At 46.6% G+C, this 21,814-nt stretch overlaps 1 non-coding gene across 1 annotated transcript; it reads left to right on the top strand.

The window, feature by feature from the left end:
* Positions 1-3,398: 3,398 nt before the first annotated feature.
* LOC111764548 (U2 spliceosomal RNA) lies at positions 3,399-3,589 on the top strand. Its single transcript, XR_002797138.1, has one exon. It is a non-coding gene; the product is annotated as a U2 spliceosomal RNA (small nuclear RNA).
* The last annotated feature ends 18,225 nt before the right edge of the window (positions 3,590-21,814 follow it).

Here is a 21,814-nt window from a genome sequence, read left to right as displayed (position 1 = left end):
TCCCATGTCCTTCAGGGGCCTGTGGGCATTTCCTCTTGTTTGGAGCCTGCTGTTTGTCAAAACTGTGACTCTGGCCAGGTCAAGTGGCCCTTCGTGCACCTTTTTTCCTCCACGGTACCTGGCTCCTCAAATCCCAGGCCTGTGAGATGCACCTGTTATCTTGTCCCTAAGGAAAGCACCCTTAGGTGAACTCATTGGTTGTCAGGTGGTGTGGCTGGGTGTAACTGGTTCCCGCGAGGTTTCATTCTCATGAGTGGAGCCTGAGAGGCCGGACCAAGCACAGCACCTGGAGGCCGAGGCTGAGCTGCAGGCCTGTGCCCGTCCCTGCACCAGTCGCTGTTGCTGAGAAGAGTGTGGCTCTTTGGCAAGGTCAGGGCCCCCGCTCACCCTCAGAAGGTGACCGCCATGTCTGTTCAGGGCGGCAGGCTCGCGTCGGGTCTGCCTGGCCTCCGGCTCCTGCAGGCCACTCTTCTCGGCTCTCCCGACACATGTGCATAGCCCTGGGGCTAGAGAAGAAACGGGAGGCGGTGACTGTCGTTGCCTGAACCAGAAGCCAGCGCCACCCTGCTGGGACTTGAGTGGCAGCAGGGGCCAGCTGTCCAGAGTGCACGGGCAGGGGGCCCGTAGAGCCTGCGCTGGGGACCCTGCTCGCTCTCCCGCCTTCTCATCTCCTCTTGGAGCAGCACAGTGGCCGGCATCTGGGGGCTATGGACCCCCAGGAGGCTGGGGGCTGTGGATCCCCACCCCTGAAGCCTGACGGCTGTACCCCACCCCCACCCCTAAAGGCAGGGGACTGTGGACCCCCACCCCTGGAGGCTGGGAGCTCTATCTCCCCACACCCCCAGAGGCTGGCAGCTGTGGCACCCCACCCCTGGAGGCTGGAGACTATGGACCCCCACCCCTGAAGGTTGGGAGCTGTATCTCCCACCCCTGGAGGCTGGGGGCTGTGGCCCCCCACCCCTGAGGGTGTGTGTGGACCAGCAAGCTCCGAGACCAGACTTGAGGGCCGCCACGGCCTCTGCAGGAAGCCGAGGAGTGGAGGCAGGATGGCTCAGGGACAGCAGAGGGGGACTGGGTGAGCTCAGAAGGTTCTGGGGCACCTCCGAAGCACTGCCCACGGTGCACTTGTTAGAGCGATGAGCGCTCATGCCTCCCAATGGTGGGTGGCAGGGAATTTAGCAGCACTTCTCTAGAACAGGGGTCTTAACTCTTTGTCCCACAGACCCCTTTGCCAGTCAGGTGAAAACCACAGACCCCTTACTAAGTCCGCAGTGTACTGTGCATTTAATAAACACATCACACCCGCACCAACACGTCCCCACGAGAATAATGAGTTTTTGAATTTTCAGTGCAAGCTTATGGACCCCTTGGGGGCCGTGGACCCCTGGTTAAGAGCCCCTGCTCTAGGACAACCAGGCCTCGGGGAGCACATGCTACCCTGCTCCCTGGGAAGCAAGAGGTCCGAACCCAGCCCCCCCAGGCACGCAGTCCCCCTCTCTCCCCTCGGCTGCCTTCGTGCCTGGCCTGGTTAGGACTCGGCGCCCCACCCCCACCTCAAGCCTGGGGGGCTGTAGGAAGGCGAGCCAAGAGCTTTCCAGATTCAGTAGTGGCTCTTGATGACACGCACAGTGTTCTGAGAATGACACTTTGCTGCCAACGTGGAGATCCCTGCGTGCGGGACCCTGCGCTCCTGGAGCAGCTCCTTGGCGTCCAGCCCGGTCACAGCGGCGACCCCCCGGTGCGTCCCAGCAGGGCAGGCATTCCGGAAGGTGGGGAGACTTGCTGCCAAGCTGGGGTTGCATCGACGTTTGCCATCGTTAACACGTGAGTGCATATTTGCTTAGCCCGCGCAGAGCCTCTGTGCGAGGTGATGAAAAAAATTGGGTAAAGTATGTTGGTGATGGGAGCACAGAATTGCAAATGAAACTAATACCATTGGATTAAGTGGTCGAAGGGGGAAACTGATTGGATTCACCTTACTACAATAGGGTTTTTTTGATGCATGAGTGAAAGCCTCTGTCCTAGCACGGCTCGTCGGGAAGCTGGATTGGTGAAGGGCGCGGGTAGCTTGGGGGCCTTTCGTTCCTCCTGAACCATCTGTGAATAACTGCAAGGGACACAGAAACGGAGAGCGGTGGAGACCAGGGCCCGGGCATCATCCTGGCTCTGGAAACGGAGGGGGGGGGCACCCTTTGTTAGACACAATCCTGAAGGGGGCGCTGTGGATCCTCCTCTTGTCACGTGGCATCCAAATGGAGAAGCCGATCAGGTGGTTGAATGGGGGGCCTTGTGCCCGAAGGAGCAATCAACACCACCCACGAGCTGCTGAAACCCGGCAGGGGAAGGTTTTTCCTCGAGGGAATTCCCAGTCAGCCATGGCTGTGCAGCCCACCTGCTGTGATGAAGAGCACAACCCGCCCCAGGGCCTCATCTCCTGGGCCCCAGTAGTCCTCGAGCTGCCCTCACGCTGCAGAGCATCTGCAGGTGTGGAGTAGCTGGTTCACCAGAGTGCGGGGCGGGCCAGGGCGCCCGGTGCTCAGGCCCCCCCCCCCCGAGCGTGCCTGGGGAGTGCTTGGAGACCTCCTCTACTTCCATCCAAGAATCCACAGCCCTGCAGCGCTGTTTCTCCCCCACTGCCTCTTCCCAAGAAGAAAAAGATGTTGATTATTACAAATTACAGGAGCTCCCCTCCACACTTCAACTCCCAAACTTCATTTCACAATGACTGCTGGCATCGATGATATCAGACAGGATAATCAAGTTTGCATAATGTAGCAGTTCTCTAGGAGCGCCTGCACAAACCCAGGAAGCAAACAGACCTTGCATTACAGCAGAAAAGCTTCGGACGCTAGAGTCAACCACCATGGGCCTCGTGCAATTTTATGGGAGAAAGACTTGGTCAAAAAACCTGAGTTCCGATCCCAATTTGACCCTTTATTAGCAAGGACACCATGAGCGAATTATTTATCCATCCTGTGCCCCAATTTTTCCTGCTTTAAAGTGGAGAAAACTCTGGGGGATTTTAAAAGCTAAATGGTGGCTGTTGTATAAATAGCGTGTTATTGTTGAAAGAATAAATTTAATATGGAGATCGTTATATTATTTCTGTGCCCCAATTTTCTCTACTTTAAAAGGGAGAAAACTCAGGGGAATTTTCAAAGAAGCTAAATGTTGGCTGTTGTATAAATAGCGTATTACTGTTGCATAAATTTATAAGGAGATACATTATTTTATCAATTTATTAATATTTCATAGCAATTGTTTACTTGAACAATAACTAATATTTTTAAAAGTAGAGAAATACAGCATTTCTGAGCTCAGGTATATACTAACATGAATTCTGTCTAAAATATTAAAAATTCAAAAAGCTATGAAGAAATAAGAAAAGATGAGCAATAATCAGTTGTCAGCCTTTTGGCTAACTTCAAGTGTATTATCTGTTCTTATCAGTTTAATATCTAATATGTCCTCTACCTTAGGACAATGTATTAAATGGATCTTTGGAGCAGGGAGACGGAGTAGGGGCTTTCTCCATCCGCTCCATGCACTGATCTGGTATTGTAGTACCTCCAGGAACGGTGCACCAAAAAAAAAATAGCAGTAAATGAGAACAACTCACTGCATCTTGGTCAATTTTATTAATAAAATGTAATCATTTGCAACCTATTTTTGAAAGCACAGGCACCGTGCCAAGCCAGTTTAAGATCAGGAGCGTAAAATGGCATGAAACGGTAAGACAGCATAAACAGATGGCAGAGCTCCACAAACTCCTGATTTTTCCCCCATCATGCTGATATGTTCTTCCCCCAGTTGTTCTCGTAACTAATTCCTGTTCATCTTCCCAGAGTCTTCTTAGACATCCCTTCCTCTAGAAGACATGCCTGGCCATGCCTGGCACAGGGGAATTGCTGTTGGACATTCCTAAAACAAGTGAGCAAATGAAATGATCAATGCAATAACAGAACTTAATATTTAAGTTCTTACTAAAGCTTAACATTCATGAGAGGGAGCCCAGAACCCTCCTCTGATGGCAAGGGGGTAAGACCTAACCCTAACGACATGGGCACACAAGATGCCCGGCCGTCCCTTTTCCAGAGGGCCTGGGAGAGACTCAAAGGAGAGTATGCTCACAAAGCCCTCTAGAAACCAGAAAGGACCATCTGTCCCCAGGGTGAAGAAGCTGATCTCCAGAGGATATTCAAAAACACCTTTGCAAAATGCCCCAATACAGACCACTGTCCACTTGGTCCCATCTCTCTTTGGAGTCCAACAGGCAAAAATCGTTAAAAATGAGCGTCAATCTTCTTTCTTCTCTCCACGAACATTCATGGGGACTAAGTAACCCAAATCATCACTTCTTCAATTCCTTTTCCTCCCCAGTTACCTCCTGCCCTCCAAATCTCTCATTTGCCAAACCCCGAAATAAATTTCTTGATACCTGTCCTCCCTCCTCTCATGCTCTTTCATTCAATTCAATTCAGTTCAATCCATTTGATTATCAGGCGGGTCCAGCACCTTCAGGTTTCCTCTCTGTGTGGCCTCTAAAGCAGGTTCTCTATGACAAAGGCTAACCTGGCCACTGCCCCAGCCAGGGAGAGCCCTTCATGGCCCCTTGGCCCCTCTAGTGGGTGCTGACTTCTCAACCCCATCTCCAGAGTCTTGGGGCAGGGAAGAATTTAGGCAAGAGAAAGCAAGACTGTCTGCAGAGTGGGAGCCCAGCGAGGGGGGAAGTATGCAATGCTCAACCATCAAAAACTCCCGTCCCTTTCGCACGCCTCCTTCCATTTCCCCAGCACTTTACAGTTTGCAAGGAAGTTTCCTTTCCGTCATCTGCATGCTTCCCTTCCAAGCCTGGGAGACGATTCTCCCTCAGCCTCCATCTTTCTTATTTTAATTTTCCCAGGTGAGGAGCCCCAGCCTCAGGTAAGCGAACTGACCAAACAGCAGTCACGTAGTGGGTGGCACGGCTGAGATCCGACAGCAGAGCCCGACCCACATTCACAACAGCCTGCTGCTTGCTTACCAGCACTCACCGCTCGTTCCCCAGTGCCTGGGCTATTGCCCCCAGCCCCACTTTACGGGTGGGAAGACTGGGGCTAACAAAGGTCAAACGACTCGTCCAAGGTCTCGCACCGAGAATTGGCCATCTGACTCTTTCCCAGCTCTGAACCAAAGGCATCCTCCCTTCTATTCTCAAGAAATAGGACCAAAAATAATAGTTGCTTCACTGCTCTGTTCTCTTCACTAAGAAACTCCTCACTGGGGCAGAAGAGCAGACTCTTGAAAACATTATTGAGGTTAGAAAAACGTGCTCTTCGCAAGCCTTCTCAGTGCTCCGTCCACCCAGGCACCTCAGTGCTGGTCCTGCTCACCGGAGCTTCTGAGTCAGGGCTCGCTGCGACCATGCTGCGAGGTGGGACCGTGTGTCTGCAGGGGACGGGACCCCAGCCCAGGATTGTTCCCAAAGGACTGTATTTGAGTTTATTTTTACAGCTTCAGATGTGTGCTCTAGGTCTTTGGGGACTTTTGTTTGCGTAGGGAAGAAAAACAAGCAAGTTTGCTCCTTCCTTGACCTCACAAACGCAGTACAATTTAATGAGTGTGGCCCTTGGGGTCAGGCAGCTGTGGGCTCCAATCCCTGCTCCTTCTCGTGCACCCTGGGTGACTCTGGGCACCCGCTTCCCCTCCTCAGCCTCCAGTCCCTCGGCAGGGAACTAGGTGAGACCACCCCTTGCAGGGAAACGTGTGCGAGACCCTCCCAACAAAGCCAGCACCCAGTCCTCGCAGGGGGAGGGCAGAGAATTGCATGAGAAATCAAACAGCAGCTTTGGTACGTGTGCAACAGCCGTGGCCTTGCCCTTCCCATTCCTGGCACCTTAAGCCAAAGTTGGGCCCAGCGGGCCCCTCCCCACCGCCCTCCTGCCCTCTGCAGCCCCTTCCTTCTCTCCAGGCCCCATTGTGCTTCAGCTGCTCTGAAGTGCCGAGAAAGCCTTTCTTTCCCCAATCAAAAGGGGAGACGTCTCACGTCTTAAACCGGCTGCCTCCTTGAAAGGTCGCCTGGTGTCTACCTTGTCTTCAGAGAGAACCGCTTTGAACTGATCCAAACAGGAGCTTTCTCTACACATTTGCTTAAAAAGGACATTCCTTTCTCTTCTGTGGTTTAGGGCGAGGCTAATTTTAACACATCAGAAGAGATATTTCAAGGACCGGGCAAGACACAGTGGAACATGTGGGTCACACCTTCATGCCATGAGCGGGAAGCGCCTAAGGAAGGAGCTGTTCTGGCAGGTGGCGGCAGGGCCAGTCCTTATAAAGCCCGCAGGAGCCAGCCTTTCTTGTTCTTGATTTTGTAAACCGGAGGGAGACATGGTGTGCCTGCAGATGGGGACCTGCAGGTATTGATTGTAAGCTGAGAACGTATTAGTTAAATAAATGATCATTCAGTAGAGAAGGAGTCTATTAGAGCTACTAGAGTTTCTAATCTCCCACCTGTTCCGCCACTGACTGCAGATAACAACCTGAACTTCTACGAATTTTGTTCTTGTGTAACTTGAATCCCTGAGAAAAGATATAAAATAAATATTGCTGCCTCCAGCAAATAAATAAAAGTAGGTCCAACAGCTACTTTTGAAAAACATTTTTATTAGAGAAGTTGTGGATTTATAGAACAATCATGCATAAAATGCGTAATTCCCCCATACCACCCCACCACCACCTGGCACTGACCAACATCTACTTTTAAAAGATGCTGTAGCAGTTTGATATAATTTATGAATTCCAAAAAGAAATATTGGATTATGCTTGCAATCTGATCTGCGCCTGGGCATGACTGAGTTATGGTTAGGGCATTGCGTCCCCACTCCTTGGTGAGTGGGGACTCACAGATGAAAGGCATGGCAAAGGACAGAGTTGGGGATTTCCAATGTTAGAGTTTCATGCTAAAGACTTAAACTGGAGCCCCGAGAAGTCAACACGCAGAGGAAAGAGCAGCAGCCCCAGGAAGGGAAGAACCTTGAACCCAGAGGAAAGCAAGCCCCAGGAACAGAGGAGCCCAGGAAGCCTGAGCCCTCGCAGACGTCGGCAGCCATCTTGCTCCAAGTAGACTTTGGTGAGGGAAGCAACTTATGCTTTACGGCCTAGTATCTGCAAGCTCCCACCCCAAATAAATACCCTTTATAAAAACCACCCAGTTTCTGGTATTTTGCATCAGCACCCCTTTGACTCATACAGGCGCCCTTTGGGCCCTGAGTCAAGCGTCTACAGCTTCCTGAGGAACGAGGAGACACTTAGCCAAGAGCACTGAGCACAAGGAGGAGGAGAGCTGTCTCTGGGCCGGGACGGAGGGAAAGGCGAGATGCCCGAGAGCAAGGAAGTCGGAGGAGAGGGGGCTCACTCTGCGAGAGAGGGACACCCGCCCCCCAGGCAGGGCCTGGTGCCGAGCCAGCTGGGGGTGAGCAAGGATTAAGAGGGGCTCCCCTTCACCTAGTCTTCGGGAATCCCTCACCTTCTGCTGTTCTTCCATCCTGCGTTAAACGGTCTGACGGACCCTTGCTTCACCGCGCCATCTCCAAAGCAGGGTTTCCATCGGGGGTGATTTTGATGTCCAGGGGACATTCGGCAACGTTCAGAGGCATTTGGGGTTGTCACAACTGGGGGTGGAGGGTCCTGGCACCTAGCAGGGTGAGACCCTGTAGGACCTGCCCGCAGGAGGGGTAGCAGGCTCCAAAGGCGACAGGCCCGCGGGGAGCGACCCCAGCAGCGCCTTTGCCATCGGCCCTGCCCTCCAGGCCAGCCTGTCCAAGGCCCGGAGAGGCTCCGCTCCGGGAGGACGTGCCTAGGGGGCGCTCAGCCCACCGAGGGGCAGGCACGTCAGAGAGCAGGGACCCGAGCGGGGCTGGGAGGCCACAGCCAGCTGCACGGGGACAGGGCAGTGAGAGGAGCAGGGAGACGGCCAGACCGGCCGCCGCCACCCACAGGGACGGACACGAGTGCACAGCCCGGCGGGGCAGAGTGGGGCCAGGCGGTCTCCGGGAGACGCTGCTGAGAGCAGAGATGGCATTGTCTGTTTATGGGTGTCGTTCATCTGAAATGAAACTGGAGGAGTGTGACTTGGAGGGTGTGGGGGGGTGGGGCGATGGCTGTTTGGTCAAGGCAGGCAGAGACCTCGGGGACGCACCGACCTTAGATTAGTCCACACTGCATGCAGGTGGTCAGGCGTCTCCTTCCAGCTCAGGGGTCAAGGTCGCGGAGTTCCGGCCATGGGTCAGTCCAAAGTGCAGTGTCCTCTCCAAGCCTTAGGCGCCCCCAGGGCCGCAGACACAGGCAGGGGCACTGTAGCATCTATACCCTGTACGAGTGCCAGGCTGGTCCCTGCAGCTCTCCAGGCCACCTGGACTTTGCAGTGGTGCCCTGGGGGTGGGGGGGAGAGGGGGCTCGGGCCGTGGCCTGAGCTGCAGCCCAAACTCTGGACGCCGGGCCTTGAAAACCTGCCTGCACCTCCACTCTGCTGTGATGTAAATGCATCGACCCTATTGTTCTACCAGAGCCAAAGTCACCTGTCATGGGGGAACCCAGTGCCCCCTGTTTGTCCTGGAGCTCTCCTCCACCTCTGGCACGCGCTCTGCACCCCGCGCCTTGCGCCTGGGGAGGCCTGCACCCCCCTGGAGAAGCTCTGCTGGGGAGCCGAGCCCGCACGGCTGCTCCCACCTCCACCTGCGAGCCCCTCACCCAGAGGGACCGCCCCTCGGCCTGCCCAAGCCGGACCCCTGAGGCCCTGCCTCCTCCCCAAGGGCCTCGGTTTGCGGCCGGAGTGCCTATTTCCCATTTTACCTGTAGGACTGTGAGTGCCCAAAGGGCAGAGTCTGGCACATAGTAGGTTCTCGGGGGTATTTGTTAAATGCACACGTGGGTGAACGGGGTGCAGCACAGCTCAAACGCATCCTCTGACACCAAGTACCAGGTGTCTCCTGCTTCCCTGTGGAAAGCTGGAGAATGAAGTGGGCAGCTGACCAGGGACCCCACCACAGAGGTGCCTGGGGGGCTTCAATAATACCAGACAGACTTGAAGTTGAAGTGCATGTCATTTCCCCAAAAAGCAGCCACTGGGCTGGGTAAGGGCCCTCCTCGGTAGCTCCAGCTCATTGATGGACGGGAAGTGGGGGGCTCGGCTGTGGCACGCTGACCCCTGGAGCAGGATGACTCCCTGCTGCAGGGGCATCAAGGGCCCCAGAGGGGGCTTGCAGCATCCCTGGCCTCTGCCCACCAGAAGCCGGGAGCACCCCACACGCCCAGGCGTGACACCCACAAACGTCCCGGCACTGCCGTGTGTCCGCTGGGTGCAGCATGTCCCTCCATGGAGAGCCGCTGGCCTGAAGAACCCCCAATGGACAAGTGGACTTGGCCTCCACTGCAATTAGCAAGCACCGCCCCCACCCTGCCACAAATGCCGAGGAAATCTGCCCAATTAGATCCAAACTGGGCCCCATGGGCGGGGATGCGGGTGGGCACGCAGCGGTGAGCTCACGGGAAGTGGGAGAAGCCGTGGAGGCTGGGAGCGGCCAGAGGCAGCCCGTGGGCAGGAGCGGCCGTGGCGCCGGGCTGGCCCCCGGGGGCAGGAGGGCAAGGCACAGGGGTGCAGGGGTGGCAGGCGAGGGCCCGGTGGGGTCACTGTCCAGGCAGGGTGGGGCCTGTGGCGAGGCAGGACAGAGCAGCCTGGGAAGCGGCTTTGTAAGGTGACTCCAAGGAAATGCACAGGTGTCCCTCCAGGCACGAGGCCCTGCGCCCTGGGGCATGCCACCACGGGAAGCGTTCCCACCCAAGCCGGGGCACTGGCCTCACCCCGAGGTGGGTGTGTGCGGAATTCAGAGGGAATGCATTGAGGGCAATGTGATGAAGAGGCCAAAGAGACTGTCATCTAGCACTTATTTAGCACCTACTGTCTGCCAAGCACATTCAATTCATTATCCCAAAACAACCATTGTTGATATCCAGCCTCTACCTCCAATTTTAAAAAGAGGATAAAAGGAAAAATTAGTAGAAGCTCAAAGGAGACTTTGAAAGGCCTCTCTTAATCCTTAAAAAGGTTGTCAGGGATGTGGGGATACCATAAATGAAGAGTGGGTAATATAACAAATAACCATTTCCCACCACCCAGATTTTCAGAAAACATGATTTTTTCCAAATATACAGTAGAGCTCCTTTGTTGAATGAACAAAACACTGTCAAGACAGTTGAAGCATCACTTCCCCTTCCCCATTTTTGTTTCCTTCCTTCCCAGTGAAACTCCAGTTCTCAAAGGTGATAAATATCATTCCCTTTGTACTTTGATAATACATGTGCATATAAAATCACACATAGCATTGTTTTCCCTGTGTTTTTATACAAATTGTTTCACAATGAACATGTTCTTTTTTTTCGCCTTCTTCTCCCCACTCAACATTATGCTTTTGAAATTTTTCCATGTTGATATGAGTAGATCTAATCTAATCATTTTCACTGCTATGGAGGAGTCAATTGCATAAATTACCTTATTCAATCCCCCATCTAAGAGTAGTTAGGTCATTTCTGATTTTTTACCAATACAAAACAACACTGCAATGGAAACTCCCCTACAGATGTCCTTGTGCATACATAAACGAGTTTCTCTAGGGTACAGACATAAGAATGGAGTTATAGGATTATAGGGTATAAATGTTTTTGACTTAACTAGGTATTAACAAATTACTTTCCAAAGTGGCTGCAACAATTTACACTCCTGCCAATGGGGTATGAGTTACTACGTGCCACAAATCTTATTTTTCAAATCTTTAAGGAATCAATTATTTTTATAATTAAGGTCATTCCAGTACACGGAAAATGATAAAAAGTCACTTGATTGTTTTCTGAGGCCAACATACCCTGGATGCCAGAGTCTGACACAGATGAAAACAGAAAAGATAACTGGAGAATAACCCCTTGCTTAGGCAGGTTTATGCAAAAAGTTTGAAAGCAATGTTAGCCAATAGAAGAGAATAACACACGGAAATAGTTTGGTACAATCCAAGAACTGTTCCGTATAGGAAAAGTTTTATAAACCTTTACCACGTTGTCTTAGCTTTAAGACACAGTGGCTTGTCTTAAACAACAGGAATTTAGTGTCCCCCAGGTTCAGAGGTTGGAAGGTTCGCTCCTTCCCAGGGTCAGCAGCATCTGGCTATCCTTGGGCGCTCTGGCTTCCCCGCCACATGGCCATGTGCTCTCCTCGGTCTTCTGCTCCCATCTCCTGCCCAAGGCGCTTGCTTCCATGCCCAATTCCCTTTGCTTATAAGGCCTCTGGCCACTAGGAGGCCCACCCTCCTTCAGTGTGGACACCCTACCTCCTCAGAAGACCTTCACAGCCCCTGTTCATAATGGGCTCACACCCACAGGACCAGGGTTGGGGCCTAAGCATGCTTCTTGTGGGAGGGGGCATGATTCAACGCCCAACATGGCCAAAAAGGCATCTGATGAAATTTAGCACCCATTTCTGATACTTTGAAGTGCAAACTGTGGATACTCCCTGATGAGGTTTTAAAAACACACGGTTCAATCAAAAATCAGCTTCGTAACTGGTGGTAAAAACACCAGATGCATTCCATGAGAGTCACAAAACTTGAGTGCCCTTGACTACTGTTGGCTGCGATTATTTTAATAATCCCAAAAAGAGAAGGCTTATTCTGTGGACTGATGTGTTCCTCTAGGTGTGAAACCCTTTGATTGTGTGGGATTCAGCTGAGGGGTCTTTGACTGGATTAACTGTTATGAGTAGAGCTTTTTGATTCCACTATGTCAGTGAAGCATGATTCAGGTTGAGCCCCCCCCTCCAGCTGGGTCTGATGTAAATGGACGCCCACTCAAGAAGACACATGGAAGAGAGGACACTTCATTCTTGATCCTGCCATGTGACAGAAAGGAGAAGGCTCAACCAGCTAAAGCCCCATGGAGAGAGGAACCATTTTGCCCAATAGTTTACATCTGACCTTGGGAAGAGAGTCAAGACTGATTTAGGAAGCCTGAGACACAAGCCCTAGGCCAGCCTGCAGCCGAGATCAGGAAGAAAAGGAGCCTCTAGGGAAAAAGGAAGCCCAGAGGGGAAGGCAGAGACCAGCCAGAGATCGGGGACAATCTTGCTTCAACGCACAGCAACTAACTTGGGTGAGAAAGCAACCTCAAGTTGGACTTTTGACAGCCTTGTAACTGTTACCTTTACCCCAACTAAATTATTTCTGGCACTTTGCATCAGCAGCCCTTTGGCAGACTAATACAACTACTATTGTATAACACTGTAATAGAAGTGCTAGACAAAGCAGTTGGACAAGAATGTAAAAGCAGTCATGAACACCATACAAGAAAAGGAAAATTTGGAAATTTGTTAATTAAAAAAGTCATTTTCCTGGGAAAAAAACTAGAAAACCTATTAAAACAATAACAAGTACTGTGATCAGTTTTAAATGAATATGCCAATCAATGGCATGTAAATGATGGTAAGTCAGAAAATATATTGTTTTAAAAATCATTCCCCAAAGAACTCAAACCCTGAAACATCTAGAAACATAATTAACAATTAATGTGCAGGACATCTATAAACCAAAAATTAAGTTTCTAATGAAGACATTTTAAAAGTCTTGAATTTCAAATCTTTTCATTGAATATGAAAATTTGGTACAATAAAGATAAATGCTTTTCCTGAATTAATCTATAATTTCATTATAATACCAATGTGAAAAAAGTAATTCTACAATTTATCTGGAGGAATAAGCATGTTATAATACCCATGAAAATTCTTTAAATGAGTGATACTGAGGAACTTGCCTTGCCTTATATTAAAAATAACATGACTTTAAAATGCTGTTTGACCTAATGTAAGGGGGAAAAGGAAAGGAGAAATGAGTTTATATGGCTACAAGTCTCTAAAAAAGAGTCTGGAGGCTGTCAGAAGGATTGCCCTTATGCACAACTGAGCAGAATCTAAGAGACAGATAAAGTAGATATAATCCCCAGGTATTGGTTCCTTGGAGGGCTAAAGAGACCCACGGGTTCTATGGTCATGGCAGATGGGGTTCACTGCCATGTCAGATGGCCCTTCTTTGGAGCTGGTGTTTCTGCATGATGAAACTGGACTCAGATGGGATCTCTTTTCATAAGACTTCATGCTACTTTACTGGAATTGTAGTTGGTGTTGGGGTTTAAGATATATTTAGGGGATTTGAATCTCTGGATTAACAATATGATAGCCAGGCCCTGAGCCTCAACAGACTCCAGCTCCTACAATCTGATTTATTGGACTCACCTCACTCAGCTAAGATGGAGTTGAAGAAAGACAACCACCACACCATGGAGCCTAGAGTGCCTACAACTGAAAGCAGGAGGATTGCATCCAGTATCCATGTGGAATCTGGGCCTCCTCTTGACATAGAGGTGCAACGGACACAACCAATCAAAGGTCCACAGAGAAAAGGTGGCATTGGAGTAGGAAAAGTAGACATGGTGGCTGATGGATATGGGGAATGGCAGGAAGAGATGAGATGTGGAGGCGCCTTTGGGACTTGGAGTTGCCCTGGATGGTGCTTCAGGGGCAATCACTGGACATTGTAAATCCTCCCAGGGCCCACTGGATGGAATGGGGGAGAGTATGGGCCATGATGTGGACCATTGACCATGAGGTGCAGAGATTCCCAGAGATGTACTTACCAAATGCAATGGATGTGTCATGATGATGGGAGTGAATGTTGCTGGGGGAGGAGTGGTGGGGTGGGGTGGTGGGGATAAATGGGACCTCATATATTTTTTTTAATGTAATATTTTTACAAAATCAATTTAAAAAATGTAAAAAAAAATGTATTATACTGCAACAGTTAATAAAGAAGTACAGTTTGGCAAAGGAACCAAAAGACAGATCAAAGGATCAGAAAGTAAGATTACAGAAATAATCCAAACGAGATATTAGTGTATGGTAGAGTTGTTACTTTCTAATAAGTGAAAAGACAAAAATGGAATAGTCATTTGGAAATATAAACTGGACCCTAAACCCATTCCTCACTGAAAAATGGACTCCTGAAAGATCAGAGAAGGGGTGGGCGGGAGAGGGCGCAGGCTGCAGCTGCTCCGGCTGCTGCCTCTGCTGGTCTCAAAAAGTTTTTTGAGCATTAGAAATTCTTCAGGACCAGGCTGTTTCGGGATTTTGCAGGTCAGGAGGTGTCTGGACATCGATTTCGTGGGAAGGTGATAGAGAAAATTCATGTTAAAGATAAAATTGAGGCTCGCTTACAAGGAGGTGGGGGCTGCGCGCAGGACGCTCCCTCCTGGGGTGGGCAGAGCTGCAACACCGGCACCCCAGCGATGATTCCTGGAGGCTCTGCGGTACTGGGGAATTCATAAGCCCTGAGCGGGCTATTGGGGGGCTAACAGGGCAGGAGGCCTTCACAGACCGATTTGGGGCGATAGACGGGAGTTTTATCGCGAGGCAGGGAATTTTTTATTGCGGACACAAATAAAAGTGCTTCTGGCTAGAGCCCCGCCCCCAAGGCCAGCCGCCGATCTGCAGCAGCCTTAAATTGCTTGCAGCAAAGAGAGGTCACCAGGAGGCTATTTCGGGGGATGGCAGGGTGGGAGGCCGCTGAAAGCTGATTAGGGGAATTTTTTGCAAGGCGTGGGATATTGGATACAGCGCTTCTGGCTAAAGCCCCGCCCCCTAAGCCTAGCTGTGGATCTACACCATCCTTAAATTGGCTGCAATATAGAGGCGCCCCCAACTGGCTGTTTCGAGGGCCTGCAGGACGGAAGGTGTCCTGAAGTCGAATTGGTGATACAGCCACATAAGAGACCCTAGTGAAAGGGGGAATTGTGGGCTTCGGAAACATAGATCAGAGTTTGTGGACGTGACCTCTCCCATAGGGCTAGCACCCAGCTGCGGGGATCCCTGATGGCTGTGTTGCGCTGCAGTGCTCCCAGGCTCCCTGTTAACCAGATTTGAGGATGCCAGGTCTGTGTCCCTTAAACCCTGGTGGCCCACACCCCAGAGACTCACACCTCTTGAGTCTGCAATATCACAGACTTTCCATCCCTGAGTCCACCACGCCCTGAGGCCCATCTGAGGTCCTTGATTGTCCTAGCCCTCAACGTTTGCATTTTTTTTTTAATTTTAATTTTTTATTTTTTTATTTTTTATTGTCCTGGTTGCTAATATTGCATTATTTCCTAGTCTTTTCTCCCATTGTATCCCCCAAGGTCTTTTTCTTTTTCATTTATTTAGGGATTTTTTGTTGTCACTGCTGTTAGTGTTCTATATCTCTTTTCTTTTCCTTACTTGTTCCCCTCTCCTTTCTTTACCCATGCCCCCTTTTTCTTTCTTTCTTTCTTCTCTCCCTTTTTTTTTCCTCTCTTTTCTCTTGTCCCTCATTTTCTTCTTATTTTATTTTGTCTTAATTATACAATAGGTGCTGCAGGGAACAACTCACATTTGCTGGGTTTCCTCATCCTCCGTTTCCTCATTTCGGTGTGAATTGATTTTGGCTACCTACACGATCCTTTTTCCCCCACATCTTGATATCCTCCATCATCTACTGTCTCTCCTATATTCCACCTCCCTTTCTTTGATCCCCAAATTGTCTAACTCTTAATTTCTAATACCTTTGTTTTGCTTTCTGTCTTTTATCCACTCTTGAAACTATTGCCTTTCTTTTCTCTTTCCCTCTCTCACAAAAACACTAGGCTATTAATTCATACCATATTCCTCCCATATTCACTTGACTACCTCATTATAGGTACTCTACCTACTGCTATAACTCTACACAACTTACATGAAATATCCATCCTCCCAGATCTCATATTGTTGCTCTGTTAACATTTATTACCAATACTACTTTAAACATTTTCCTTTCTTACACAATTGCCTTTCCCTGGCCCTAATACTTTCCTTCAAAGTGAACTCAGCCAGCAATAAGAAATTAGAATAAGAAGAACAAAGTGACAAAGAGAAGATATAATACTTACACAAAAACAACAGCTAATTAATCCCCAAGACTAGACAAAGAAGCTAAGGAACTTATGAAACTCATCAAGATAAAATGATGACCAGACAGCAACAAAAATCTACAAACCAAACCAGTAATCAGGAAAATATGGCTGAATCCAATGAACAAACTAAAAACCAGGAAGGGGAGCAGAACTTCACACAAGTAATTAAAGATCTCAGAACATATATCACAGGCAAATTTAATGAAGTAAAGGAAGAGGTTAACAATATGAAGACAACACTTGGAGGGGAAATTGCAGACATACACAAAAAGATAACAGGTATGATGGGAATGAACACCACAGTTCAAGAAATCAAAAATACACTCACAGCAAATAGCAGCAGATTAGAAGAGGCAGAGCAGGGATTTAGCGATGTGCAAGACAGTACATCGGAAATCAAACAGATAGTAGAATTGATCGATAAAAAGATAGAAAAAATCCAGCTAGGAATTAGGGACCTGAATGACATGCAAAATGCACAAACATACGTATTATAGGCATCCCAGAAGGAGAAGAGAAGGGAAAGGGATCAGAAGGAAACAGATGTACATATCCAAGAAGCGCAATGGACCCCAAATATCATAAACCCCAACAGGCCCACCCCAAGACATATACTTGTCAAATTATCCAACGCTCAAGACAAAGAGAAAATTCTAAAAGCAGCAAGAGAAAAGAAAACCATCACATATAAGGGAAGCTCCATAAGATTAAGTGCTGATTTCTCATCTGAAACCATGGAGGCAAGAAGGTAGTGGTATGATATAGTCAAGGTACTAAAAGAAAAAAAATTTCCAACCAAGAATACTCTATCCAGCTAAACTAGCATTCAAAAATGATGGAGAGTTCAAAATATTTACAGATAAACAGAAATTGAAAGAGTATGCCAACAAGAAACCTCCCCTTCAAGAAATTCTAAAGGGAATTCTGCAGGAAGAAAGGAAAAAACAGGACAGACAGAGTTGGAGGAGAGTGTAAGAGCAACAAAAAAGACAAAAAGAGAAGAAAAAACAAAATATGACAAACACAAGTCCAATCAAAATATGGCTAACATAAATAATTCCTTGAAAGTAATAACACTGAATGTCAATGGATTAAACTCACCTATCAAAAGATTCAGACTGGGACATTGGATAAGGAAATATGACCCATCTATATGCTGTCTACAAGAGACACATCTTAGACCCAGAGATTCATGGAGGGTGAAAGTCAATGGTTGGAAAACAATCTTACAAGCAAACAATAACCAAAAAAAGGCAGGAGTAGCTATATTAATATCAGACAAAATAGACTTTAAATGCAAAACAATTGTGAGAGACAAAGAAGGATACTACATATTAGTGAAAGGGACAATCTCTCAAGAAGAACAAACAATCATAAATATTTATGCTCCTAACAAGGGCACCTCTAAATACGTGAGGCAAACGCTGGAAAAACTAAGTGAAAGAATAGATGCATCTACAATTATAGTGGGGGATTTTAATACACCACTATCAACTCTGGACAGAACATCTCAAAAGAGAATCACTAAAGAAACAAAATATTTGAACAGTATATTAGAAGAGCTGGATCTAATAGACATATACAGATCATTACACCCAAACACAGCAGGATATACATTTTTCTCAACTACACATGGATCATTCTCCAAGGTAGACCATATGCTAGGCCACAAAGAAAGGCTTAATGAATTCAGAAAGATTGAAATCATACAAAATAATATCTCTGATCACAGTGGAGTGAAGCTGGAAATCTGCAAGGGCCAGAGGCCCAGATTTCACACCAAGATATGGAAATTAAACAGCACACTCTTAGAAAAACAGTGGGTCCAAGAGGAAATCTCAAAAGAAATCAATGACTACCTTGAAACAAATGATAATGATAACACAACATACCAAAATTTATGGGATGCAGCAAAAGCAGTACTAAGAGGGAAATTTACAGCCATAAATTCATACATCACAAAAGAAGAAAGAGCAAAAATTGAAGAACTAACTGCACATTTGGAGGAATTAGGAAAAAAACAACAAAGTAATCCCACAGGAAGAAGGAAGGAAATAACAAAGATAAGAGCAGAACTAAATGAAATAGAAAATAAGAAAGCACTTGAAAAGATAAACAAGACCAAGAGCTGGTTTTTTGAGAAGATCAATAAAATTGACAAACCTTTAGCAAGACTAACAAAGAAAAAAAGAGAGAAGATGCAAAATACACAAAATAAGAAATGAAAAAGGAGATATCACCACTGACCCCACAGAAAAAAAGACTATCATAAGAGGATACTTTGAAAAACTATATTCCAACAAAAACGACAATTCAGAGGAAATGGACAAATTCCTAGAAACACATAAACAGCCTATATTGACAAAAGAAGAAATTGAAGATCTCAACAAACCAATCATGAGTAAAGAGATAGAATCATTAAAAACCTCCCAACTAAGAAGAGCCCAGGGCCAGATGGCTTCACAGGTGAATTCTACAAAATATTCCAGAAAGAACTAACCAATCCTGCTGAAACTCTTCCAAAAAATCGAAACAGAAGGAACATTGCCTAACTCATTCTATGACGCCAACATTACCCTAGTACCAAAACCAAACAAAGACACCACAAGAAAGGAAAATTACAGACCAATTTCTCTAATGAACCTAGACACAAAAATACTTAACAAAATACTTGCTAATCGTATTCAACAACACATTAAACGAATTATACACCACGACCAAGTGGGATTCATCCCAGGTATGCAAGGATGGTTCAACATAAGAAAATCAATCAATGTAATACACCATATAAACAGATTGAAGGAAAAAAATCACATGATTAAAACTATCGATGCAGAAAAATCATTTGACAAAATAAAGCACCCTTTCTTGATAAAAACACTGCAAAAGACTGGAATACAAGGACATTTTTTGAACATGATAAAGAGTATATATGAAAAACCCACAACCAACATTGTTTACAATGAAGAAATCCTAAAATCCTTCCCCCTAAAGTCAGGATCAAGACAAAGATGCCCACTCTCTCCCCTTCTATTTAACATTGTCTTAGAAGTACTTGCTTGAGCACTGAGGCAAGAACCAGATATAAAAGGCATTCAAATTGGAAAGGAAGAAGTCAAAATTTCATTATTTGCAGATGACATGATCCTATACATAGAAAACCTGAGAGATCTACAACAAAGCTTCTAGAACTCATAAATGAGTTTAGTAAAGTCACAGGTTATAAGATCAATGTGCAAAAATCAGTAGCATTTCTGTACACCAATAATGAGCAAGATCAGGAGGAAATCAAGAAACAAATACCATTCACAATAGTAAATAAAAAAATCAAATATTTAGGAATAAATTTAACTAAAGATGTAAAAAACTTATACACTGAGAACTATACAAGACTGTTCAAGGAAATCAAAGAAGACCTAAATAAGTGGAAGAATATTCCCTGTTCATGGATAGGAAGACTAAACATTATTAAGATGTCTATCCTACCAAAACTGATCTACACATTCAATGCAATCCCAATAAAAATCAACACAGCCTTCTTTAAGGAACTAGAAAAGCTAACTATGAAATTTATTTGGAAAGGAAAGAGGCCCCAAATAGCCAAAGACACATTGAAAAAGAAAAACGAAATTGGAGGAATCACACTACCGGACTTCAAAACATACTAAAAAGCTACAGTAGTGAAAACAGCATGGTATTGGCATAAGGAGAGACACACAGACCAATGGAATTTAATTGAAAGTTCGGATATAGAACCTCATATATATAGCCATATAATATTCGATAAAGCCACCAAACCCTCTCAACTGGGAGAGAATGGCCTATTCAACAAATGGTGCCTGGAGAACTGGATATCCATATGTAGAAGAATGAAAGAGGATTACCATCTCACACCTTATACAAATATCAACTCAAGATGGATCAAAGACCTAAATATAAGAGAGAGTCAAGACCATAAAGACCTTGGAAAGCAGTGTAGGGAAGCATCTACAAGACCTTGTAATAGGAAATGGCTTCATGAACTTCACACCAAAAGCACGAGCAGCAAAAGAACAAATAGATAAATGGGACTTCCTCAAAATTAAAGCCTTCTGCACCTCAAAGGAGTTTGTCAAGAAAGTAAAAAGGGAACCTACACAATGGGAGAAAATATTTGGCAACCATATATCTGATAAGAGACTTATAACTTGCATATATAAAAAACTCCTATACCTTGAAAATAAAAAGATAAACAACCCATTTAAAAATGGGAAAAAGATTTAAACAGACACTTCTCCAAAGAAGAAATACGAATGGCTAAAAAGCACATGAAAGAATGCTCCAAATCATTAGCTATCAGGGAAATGAAAATCAAAACAACAATGAGATACCATCTTACTCCCATAAGATTGGCAGCTATGAGAAAAACAGAAGAATACAAATGCTGGAGAGGATGTGAAGAAATGGGAACACTCATCCACTGCTGGTGGGAATGCAGAAGGATACACCATTCTGGAGGACAGTTTGGCGGTTTCTCAAAAAACTAAACATAGATTTGCCATATGACCCAGCAATTCCACTGCTGGGTATATACCCAGCAGAACTGAAAACAAGGACACAAACCGATATATGCACACCAATGTTCATAGCAGCATTGTTCACTATCGCCAAAAGTTGGAATCAACCCAAATGCCCATCAACAGATGAGTGGATCAATAAAATGTGGTATATACACACAATGGAATACTACTTGGCTTTAAGAACAAATATACTACAAACACACATGATAACATGAATGAATCTTGAGAACCTTACGTTGAGTGAAGCAACCCAGGCATTGAAGGACAAATACTACATGACCTCAATGATATGAAATAAGCAAGCCGCCTCAGAGAGCTAGAGACTGGAAGATAGGCTTATAGGAAATCGGGGGTAGAGGAAGAATGTAAGCTGACATCTACATGGGTGAAATCTATGATAAGCTGGAGGTAAGTATGTGTACAAGGAAGGGATAAAATGGGGCATAGGGTTACCTTTGGGTGGGGCTTTGGGGGTTTGAGGGGGGCTAGGGATGGGCGGATGGGTAATATTGCCCAAGAAATTGGGGGGAGGGGGAGGCAACACACGAACATAGGAGATTGTCAGGTGTTGGTTGAGAGTATAATGCTGAGAAAACCTTTTCAAAATATAATTAGGAAAGTTACCTGTTTAAGATACTCAAAGAGGATAACCTCATGCAGGACAGACTCCTAGGGAATATCTGAATGCTCATTTTGCCAGAGTGGGTTATACCATTGGGTAGAGACCCATATAATGAGAGTGAAGGTAGACCCACAACCTGGGGAGGACTAATGCCATCAAATAGAGGGAACTGTATCGCTCAAGAGAAATGGTGGCTACCAGGGCATTAGGGCAGTTGAGCGGGTCAGGCCCTCAGCACTGTTGCAAGTATTTCTGAACATGGCTCCTCAGGAAATGAAGATTGACTGTCACTGTGGGCCCCAAGGGGAGGGGGAAATAGATATTGAATAGATGGAACCAGAGTAAATGTGAGGGCAAGGGAAGTGTTTCACAAGAGTACACAAGGATGGATATAAAACATGTAATATTACACCAAAAACATATAGGGGACGACAAACTAATAATGTAAACCATAATGTAAAACATAGGATAACTAAAAAATTTAGAAAACTGTATAGCCTAGAGTATAAACCACAATGCAAACACAAATGTTACCTTGTTTGAAAGCTATTGTCTCAATATCTGTACATCAGTTTCAGTAAATATGATATGAATAAGTTAA

Source organism: Dasypus novemcinctus, chromosome 24, assembly GCF_030445035.2.
Source record: "Dasypus novemcinctus isolate mDasNov1 chromosome 24, mDasNov1.1.hap2, whole genome shotgun sequence".
NCBI lineage: Eukaryota > Metazoa > Chordata > Mammalia > Cingulata > Dasypodidae > Dasypus > Dasypus novemcinctus.
This window is presented reverse-complemented; position numbering and strand designations above follow the sequence as displayed.